The sequence below is a fragment of the Poecilia reticulata genome, linkage group LG3, assembly GCF_000633615.1.
Source record: "Poecilia reticulata strain Guanapo linkage group LG3, Guppy_female_1.0+MT, whole genome shotgun sequence".
NCBI lineage: Eukaryota > Metazoa > Chordata > Actinopteri > Cyprinodontiformes > Poeciliidae > Poecilia > Poecilia reticulata.
This window is the reverse complement of record NC_024333.1, coordinates 9,602,933-9,610,883: the sequence shown is the minus strand read 5'-3', so window position 1 is coordinate 9,610,883 and position 7,951 is coordinate 9,602,933. Positions and strand designations below refer to the sequence as shown.

Below are 7,951 nucleotides of genomic sequence, written 5' to 3'. Positions count from 1 at the left end.
ATTGTGCATTTCAGGTTCATCTTGAAATTACACCTGAAAGCCAAATATTTGTAACTTTCTGAGTGATGTAACTTGAAACTCTGCCCTTGTATTCAGTCTCACAACAGCAGTAATTATTTTGAGAGAGTTGTGAGAAAGTAATTACTTTCTTAATCTGGATTTTTTTTTTTTTTCATTTCAGTCAGTCGCTTTCAGCTTGTTCATGCGTTCACTGGTAGATTGTTATGGAGGAATAGGGGGGGTTAATATTTGTCGTATGTGGGACACAGGACATGTGTTACGTTGCATCGGATAAATAAGGATGAGAAGACAGTGCATCCACAATGCAGCTAATGCAATGTTTTCAAAACACACCGTCAGCATTTTCCTCCTCCTGATGATCAGGCGAGTTCAAAATAGTTTCAGCTGTTGTGGCTCAGCGATACATACAATACAATTTTTCAAGGTAAACAGTAAATGAAAATGACCAAATAGTATCTGTACAGGAAATTGCACAGCTGAGATGGAACAGGGCAAAACTATAGGAATATAATCGTCGTTGCCTTAATTTAGTGTAATTCACTTCTCTTGTTCTGCAACTGAACATGTCCTTCAGATTTCTGGGTTTTTGGAGAATTGTCTTTCAAAGCTACAAATGCTAAAAGCTAAAGTGAAGCATTCACAAGCAAATTAGTATGAATAGAAATGTAGAAAGCGTGTGGTTCACAAGCAAAAACAAGCAAGGTTAAGTATGTAAAGTTCAGCTGCTCTGCTGACTGTCGATACAAGACGACCACAGAAACATCCGGACTTTCTTTGTCTGAACGTTTGTAAGGTAAAAAGAAAACCTCAATTCATCTCCGGAGGCTTGGAATTTCTTTTTAAAAGCAGATAAAAAAAAAAAAGTGGAATATTTTACACGACAGAAAATGCTTTGAAAGACACCACAGGTGCTCTTTAATGTACAAAGAACGAGTCTGACAGAACCTGGAGATCAATAATAAATTAAAGGCCGCTGCAGCTGCTTTACACTAAAATGACTCTCTGGTGGTAAAGCTAACATGTCTTTATAGAGCAAGCCTCTTAATTTTCTCTCTTCTACAAGAGGGAACACAATTTGATTTTTTTTTTAATTAACATTTATCAATGTATTTGTAAAATGTTTTTAGGTGTTTGATGGCAATTGCTTGTGTAAATGTTGAACATTAGTCAGTTAAATTTATATGATAGACTTTTGTGTGTCTAGTTTTCCCCCAAAACCCATTTAAATACTTTCTAGGTTGTTTAAACACAGTGCAGAATTTTATTTGCAAAATGCTTAAAAATGACCAGAAGTGAACAGTATTGCAGCATTTTTATTGTTAATATTCTGGTGCTGTGTTTTGAGGCTAAATGAAAACCAACAGTCCTAAAAGACAGAGGCGTACAATAAGTTAAAATGATTTGATTTTTAATAATTAAAGAGCACAGAGAGAAGGAGGGAGCATTTTATTCAGTTTATAAAGGATCCACTCCTTTTAGCTCTGACTGATCTCTCTTTCAGATTAGTGCTGGAATTAAATTACCCATGCCCACAGACATGGGCTTCCAAAATAGTTTTTAGTCAAAAAAAAGTTTGTAATGTGGTTATATAATCTCTTCTCTTTCAATTTCATTTAATTAGATGAAAACATTTGTAGGAAGTGCTCGATATTGCGTGATTTAAGGAAATGGGGTAGGCAAATTGTTGGCAGAGCAGCTGAGTGTTTCCTTCTGCCAGTCACTCAAAAATAATTCCCATGACTCACTCGCTTTCTTGTTTGTTTCCACTTTCTCTGCTGGGCATTTTGCTTCAATATGTTTCCTTCTGCCTCCGCCTGCTTCCTGCTGTGGCAAAGTGCATTTACAGGGGGAAAAAGGATGTACATCCCAACTTCACATTTTGTTACTTTAAAGCCACGCATTTTTGTTTTATTGGAATTTGCAGAAAAACACAAAGCAGGGACAGAAGAAAAAAAAAGTCAACTCATTGGCAAATTTTCTTTTTTAACAGATAAAATCTGAAAACTGTGGGTTGTATTTGTATCCAGCTGATCTGAACAATACTTGGTCTGACCAAGCTTTCTAAGTCTTTTGGGCTGCGTCTCCAACCATCTCATTTTGAAACTAATTTTATGATTTTAGAACTTGAAAATAAGACATGAATATGCTTTGATTAAAACTACTCTATTGCAGCTCTGGAAGGATATTTTCTTGTGTTGACCTGATTATGTTTTTTTAATTTAGCCATTTTTTCCCCCCACACTATTTCATAAAGAATTATCCAGATTTATGAAGTGGATAACAAGCAGCTGGACTATCAACAGATTCCTTGTCTTAATCCATGGATCTCTGCAGCTACTCCAGATTTTTAATCCGTCTTTTGGCTGCTTCTCTCACTAATGTCTCCTATGCCCAGTCTCAAGGTTAAGGAGGTCAGACATGTTGAGGTTTATTTGCAGCTTTGCACTCGCCTTTATGGTGTCTTCTGTTCACTAATCTTCTCTGCCAAACCTCTGAAATCTTCACAGAACAGTTCGAATAAAATCAAATGGCACGTTTACTGATTAGGTGACTTCTGAAGGCAATTTATTTCAATGGGTTATAATTACGGGCATTAAAGTAAAGGTTACACAGATAAAATCAAGTTAAACTTAAATTTCTTATTTACAAAACAACAGAAAAAGTAATAATTTTACCTCCACCTCTAATTTTGTACTTCTGTAGGTCTGTAGCTTATCTTAACACCTGGACAGGTATAATCTCTGGTCATGTCACTACCTAAAGGCCACAACATACTTCATCCAAAGTGCCAAATTCGGCTCTCATCGACGAAGACGAGTGACAAACATTTGAGTCACCTTGTTCCCAGAGAGGCATCTGCCTGCTGAACTCAACTTCAGGGTTGGATTGAACTATTTTGACAAGACTGTGTGTGAAGAATTGTGTCAGAACTTTATGTGCTGTGTTTATTGCCATGTTTGATTCAGACAGCCATGTTGATGTTTCTCTTCTACTCGTCCATTTCCATTATCCGGGTTTTGTATCTGCAAGAGACCAATAGTTTTGAGGAACATTTATTCAACACAGTGGCAAATTATGTACATTTGTATGATTCTTCACTATAAGACTGGTGAATAGTTAATAATTCCTAGACGGAAACTGTAACGTTGTTGTTCATCACCTGGAGAAATGTGTGGCAATATTTCTGTGACCGCAAAACAAAACAAAAAAACCCGGGAAGAAATGGGAACTCCAGAGGGTAGGAGCGCAACATACACTGAAGCGGGAGCGGTGTCGTCCAGGTGGATTGCACCGTTGTATAAAAGGTTTGCGAAAACAAGCGTACTGAAACGTGACCGGACGATGCCTGTTTGGCTTCAAATTAAATATTTAGGATTAATTGAAGGGACCTCAGGTACATAGAAGTCCCATTTGTATGGTGAAACAAAATAAAGGTTTCTTTTGAGGCTCAGCAAAGTCAGTTGATTTGTTTTTTTTGGTTTGTTTTTGTGGCGTTTGGCTCATGATAGTCTCTGGCATAGTAGCCCACCCCAATCCAGACAAGGTCCCACAGCTATAGCTGTCACACATACATGACGGAAGACACAAGATCCATGACCCGAGAGGTCATTAAAACAGAGACATCACTGCTCCCACTCAGTCTGAATATGAATCATGCATTGGTATATGGATCCGCAGACACGATTCTCAGGAGAGGAAGCCCTTGCCTGTTGCTTGACACTTTGGGTCTTCCTTTTCTGGCAGGAACCATTGAGATGCAGACCGAGGGGTATGGATAATGGATTGTTCCACAGTGGCAAAGTGCTCTGCACACTCTGCTGTCCCCTCAGACAGACACTCCTGCTGAGGTCTGCACTACACATCCCCTCTTCTCAAGCCCGGGGAGGTGCTGGCGAGGGGCCAACCATCGCTGAACGTGCGAGTGGGGGAATATACGCTTTGTGTGTGAGATTTTACTGTGTGGGAATGTAGGAAGCACTTGCTCACCAAGAGCTATGCTTATTAATGCCCTACAGACTAAGTGCTCTCTTTTGCACTCTCCTCCTGCTCACATCCCCTTTTCTGCCAATCTCTCAAGCCTTCTGAGTGGTCATTGCAAAGAGAGAGAGAGAGACAGAGAAGGGGGGTGTTCCTGGGGTTGCTGTAAGTACACAAACAAAGCAGAATACGAGAAGAAGCTCGCCAGTGGGCTTCGTCGAAGTGGAGCTCTCCCGTCGCCTCCCAGCTGCCGTCCCTGCTTGATGCTGCGCGTGATCAATATATTCGCATCTCAGAACTGTGCCTCAGATCGTCTCGCACTGTTTGCCCCGAAAACAACATTCATAACTCATCAACTTGCACCATGTTCGACACTAATAGAATACAGGACCACTGCCAAGCGCACCTGATTATTTCTATTCATACGCTCATTAAACACACAGCAGCATGAATGAGTCATAAACCTTCACACAGCCTGCAAGGGCTTTCTTTTTGTATCAGTGGGGTTTTACCAGAAGAACCCCACGGTTTTTGCTCACTTTGGAGCTGAAATTCCCTCGCTCACCCAAAGTGCACACATGCACACTGAATCTGACTCCATAACCTTCAAACAAGTAAAGAAACACAGACATCTTTCTGTGGTTTGGCTTTGTGCATGGGCTGAATGCTATTCCAGTAGTTCAGCTTACACAGGCTGAGATGGTCATAACTCTACTTGATCTAGTGTGTGTGTGTGTGTGTGTGTGTGTGTGTGTGTGCGTGTGTGCACAAGGTGGCTGTGTAATAAGACACCTGGGACGAGGTGTAAAGAGGCCCATAGCTCCTTTCTGAGTGAAGGAGGGCAAAGAGACCGCAGCTAGTTTAAGCATATTTAAGGCCATCATAAAGAGAACTTGGCCACTTCCATCTTGAAATACAGTCCAGGTTGAGTCCTGTTGTAATGTTTGGCTGCCTGTGCCTATATCTGCTCCCCCCGTCATCATCCTGGATGTATGAGGCCGCCGTGCCACTTTGCCCTCAAGGCGCCCTCATCTGATTAGGGAGAAGAGGCTTTTGTGGCCATGACATCTGGCAGGGTCAGCCCGTATATTAGGAAGAATCTTACAATACGTTCTTTTGCACAAAGCAAACGGAGAGAAACGGTCCGACTGGACTGAGCTGAAAGAGACGCATGAATGCAAACAGACCCCAGTGCTGCAGCGTGGACCCCCTGAATGAGGGGTCCTGTTTGATTTAATCCCAGCAATGTGCCCCGGACCCCGCGTGCACACAGATTTCACAGGCATTACGTGGGGCCGCTGTTTGCACTGAGGCTATAGCACAACGCAGAGAGGTAACCCACTGAGGATGCCAAAGGTTTGGATTTTCCCATGATAGCAACCACTCTCAGTGGATAGAGGGTGAGTAACCAGGAAGGAATCTGTCCCTTTCAATGGCCACTGAAAAGCGAAGCTGTGAAATTGTCAGAAATTTCTCTGTGTAAACAGAGGAGCACGGAGGAGAACCCAGAGACCCCGCCTGGGCCAGACTCTGCTTCCCTGGACGCTTTCTATCCGTCTCTGCTCCTCCTTTCATTTTCACAGCACACTCCTGTCTCAAATTAATTTTTAGTCTATCTGTCCCCCCCTCCCCACTGTGAACAAGTCCCACACTGTGAGGACATGGGAGCAGTTTTGCACACTTTTCTCAGATGGTATTAATTAGTTTTGAGCTTTTCTTGTCGAGAGACAGATGCTAAATACTTAATAAATAGCAAAAGAAGGCTGCAGCGTGCGTTTACCTCCCAAAGCAGAGTATTCTCTCATGAATAAAGACCAAAGGAGGCAGCAGGAGAAAAAGGACACCTGCCTAAAAGCCTCACGCCATGCCTTGTGTCTGACAGGAGTGTCCAAAAATTTGAAAGTGTTGCTCTAATTTAGCAGGTCGAATCAACATCACATTTCTTTAGGGGAGCACGACCACACAGAAGAATTTCCCTGAAACGTTCTGCTGGTTGCTAAGAGAGAGCCTCAGCTGCTGTGAGCACGTTGTGTGAATGAGGAGGGGGTAACTAATGTCCTAACCCAATGACCACCCTCTCAACAGACTGCTCTTGTCCAGAGGGAAAAAAACATTATGCTACTTCCTTAGTGTAATCAAACAGATTGACACAGAAAGGATGAAAAGCGCTAATACCCAACAAGTGTTGTTTAATACATTCTAAARWAAAAAAAAAAAAAAAAAAAAAAAAACGAGCAATGCAAAGGCATTTAAACACATGAATGTCAAATGAAAGGTGGGAACCATTAATCTCATTGCTTGTGTGCAGTAAATGAAATGAGCGTAAAACTGCTTTACGTATTCCCTATACGAGTGAGCCATCAGGGTACATGTATAAATAAAATCACTGCATCTTCAATGGCAAAATCTGAAAGAATCGACAAAGGTTTGAGCAAGTTATGGCAGTGTGACATCTCCAAAGTGCAATTGGTCCATCACAGAAATACTTCTTAGGACAATTTATACACACCAATTAACCAAACAGTCCTGTTCTGAAACTATGGGAGGAAGGAGTACCCAGAAAGAAGTCGTATGCATGGGGGAGCATGCAAACTAATGCAGAAAGATCCAAAGCGGAGTTTTTAATCTCAGACCTTCTTGTATTTCGCAACAGTATGACTGACACCACAGTGCAGCGCTACACCAAACATAACAGTGCAAATATTTAGTTTCTAAATTTACTCTTAATTTATGTATTTAAGTAAATAGAAAAAAAAAATACAAGGTCTGCAAACCCCTCAATAAAAATGTGTAAAAAGCCTCAAAACAAAAATCTTTTACGAGAGACAGCCTTTACTTTTAGTATATTTCGGTAGTGGGGAGGTCGCCTGATGGTACCAAATCATAATTTTTTTGCCAAAATAACTATTAGCATAATTATACTTTTAATATTGTACACATCATTTTATTAAATCTGTTTGTGGAAGAGAAACAGGGCCAGAGCATCACATCTCCTCCATCATACATGAGGCTTTTTTTTTCTGCATCTTCATCCTTTTTTCATACCAAATTCTTCTTACTGTTTGCTGCTAACAGATTCAGGTTTCATCTCCTTCACTAAAGCACACAGCTGCAATTAAAGTCGTCGTAGAGTTTACCAAACGTCACTTTTCTTTAATACTTGTGGGGGTAGGATGGAAAACACTTTTTCCTGACATGCCTGACTTTTTCCTTACCATGCCACACAAATGACGGGCTCGCTTGTCGATGGCGTCTAATGGTTGTTGTGAAGACTGGGTGACTACAAAATGTCACACTTTGCTGCAGTTCTCCACCAGTGAGGTTTGGAGACTTCCTTACAGTCCTGCTCAGCGTGTTTTTGACAGATAAATATGGGGTTTTCGCTCAGCCAAGTTGCCTGTGAAGGATAACTGTGTCTCTTGCCATATTTATGCCCTAGGGAGACAGAAAGTCGTGGATTAATAATTACAAAGTACTTTAAAATTCTCATCCACTAAAATATATAATGAAAAAAAATTTTTTTTTTTATTATTATGTATAAACAATACATTCAAATGTGCAAAAGTCTTATCTGAAATTTTTATACATGTTGTGCTACATCTCCACAATTTGATGCATTAATGATTTGACAAGAAAATTACTTAACCTGATGTGCTACACAGACACCGTCTTCACCGATGAAAATTCCACTCACCTCAGTATTCTGAATGCTTGCTAGGGCTCAAACTTACAATATCTCTACATACTTCATCACTAATTCAATACATAATTATTTGACCACTTGCAGGAAATAATACAGCATTGAACTGTTATCCCCAGGCAATAATTGAATATAGAAAAATAAAATTAGATGTCCACTGTTGTTGCGCAACACCTCCCCCCCCTTCTCTCTCACTCTACTTCCCCTTCTCAGAGGAGGGAGATGTGCAGCCAGCTCTCCATCTAACGGGTA

The 7,951-nt window shown here is 40.8% G+C and overlaps 1 long non-coding RNA gene across 7 annotated transcripts in view; it reads right to left on the bottom strand.

Annotated features, from left to right (window-relative positions):
- Positions 1-2,952: 2,952 nt before the first annotated feature.
- LOC103462070 (uncharacterized) overlaps positions 2,953-7,951 on the bottom strand; it is a 33,568-nt gene continuing 28,569 nt past the window's right edge. For all 7 annotated transcript variants that reach the window (XR_533267.1, XR_533266.1, XR_533265.1 and 4 more), the window contains 2 exons: positions 7,215-7,434; positions 2,953-3,044 (listed from right to left, as the gene is read on the bottom strand). This is a non-coding gene — a long non-coding RNA (uncharacterized LOC103462070). The remainder of the gene's footprint in view (positions 3,045-7,214; positions 7,435-7,951) is intronic.